This window comes from Pteropus alecto, unplaced genomic scaffold (assembly GCF_000325575.1).
Source record: "Pteropus alecto unplaced genomic scaffold, ASM32557v1 scaffold45, whole genome shotgun sequence".
In the NCBI taxonomy this organism is placed as follows: Eukaryota; Metazoa; Chordata; class Mammalia; order Chiroptera; family Pteropodidae; genus Pteropus; species Pteropus alecto.
In genome coordinates, this window is record NW_006442491.1 from 37893194 (window position 1) to 37894807 (window position 1614).

The following is a 1614-nucleotide window of genomic DNA, read 5'->3' on the forward strand; positions in this document are numbered from 1 at the left end:
ACAGGCTGCTTCTCAAGCGTGTTTGGGAGCACGGACTTAGGGGTACCTGGGCGTGAAGGGCGGGCTCCCCTTTTCCCACTGGGATGAAGTCGTTGATTTGAGTGCATACTCTCGAGAGGCACGGACAGCTGTTTGAGCAGTTTGCTGTTGTGGTTGATGTTCTGAATGCTTCTCTGGGCAAAATGACATGAAAAGGCCAGAAAAACACTTTGGCAGAAGACAGAGGAAGGAATTCAAAGACTTCAGGAGACAGGAATGCTGAATCGGAACCAGCCTCAGCTTCCCGCTCCCCCAGGAGCCCCTCCCCCAGCCCTGCCATCACTAGGTGCCCCATTAGGCCTGCCAAAGTGACATTAACCTCCACCTTGAGGAGTGGGTTGGCGAGGAAGATGCCAGTCTTTTAAAATGGGCTTTTGTCAACCGTTCTTCCAGTCCAAGAATGCTACCGGCCGGGCTGCGATGGGCCTCGCCGATCAGTCACAGTGGGCATGAGACGAGCTGATGGACCCAGTTATTATAACAGGCAACAGGGCAGGCATGTTTATTGAATTTCACAAAATGGTGTGCTGCCGAGACCTCTTTAGCTGTAGTTAATTAGTTATAGGGTTCTCTGGAATACAAGTGACAGATGGCTGGCCCATTTTTTTTCTATAAAATAAGTCTGGGTCTAATGACAATAGGCACAACTTAAGAAAATCAACAAAGTCAAGACGGAAGAAAAGTCGAGGCCTTTTCTCTAATTCACTGACCAGAATCTCTGGTCTGAAGTAGCCGTCAGGCAACCTTGAGATTTTATAAGCACGAAGGCAAATTCTAAGTCTTCTTTCTTACATTCCTCAAAGAGAAATGTGCCCCAGGGGACTGGAGAGACCCAAGTCTTTGGTCTATTGGATACTTATTCCAAGGGAATGCTAAGTATTAGGACTGTCACGTGAACACAGATCATCGCCACCATCTGCCATTCGGGGTGAGGGTACATGGATCCAGAGATACATGGAGTTAAGGTCATTGCAGTCAGATGCGCCAGTGACAAGCGTGTCTTTGGGCGTACACACTTGGGATGGCCCTTGTCAGCCCTGGGCAGGATCCCTTCACAGTCCGACTGAGGAATGGGGTGAGCATCACCATGGCAGGCAGCGCCAAGACAAAAACACTGGAACTTCTCCCTTCGTCCAGACTAGCAACCAGAAGCAGACTGTCCAGAAAATACAGACACTCGTCCCCGTGGAATAACCAGAAGGGGTGTGCTCGGTGATCCCGAGACGTCCTCACCGACTCTGCGGCGCGGCACAGATGTCAGTGAGTTGGCCCCCGCTTAATTAGGTGGTTCCTCCCATGGTGCAGAAATTCCCACTTTCTCCTTGCTGGAGAAAACCAGCAGTGACCGTGCCGGCAGGCCGGTGTGTACTTTTGATGTAGCAAACGCACTCATGTCTTCTCCTAGCCTGTCACAGCCCTTCCTCAAAGTCCTCGCTCACCCCGGGGCAGAAATTGGTCCCATTGAACGCCTCGCGCACCAGCTCACTGGTCAGCTGCAGTGAAAGCATCACGTTGATAGCTCAGGAAGGCACGAAAGAACAGCTGCCTTGCGGATTTTTATGGCTTTCCTGCACT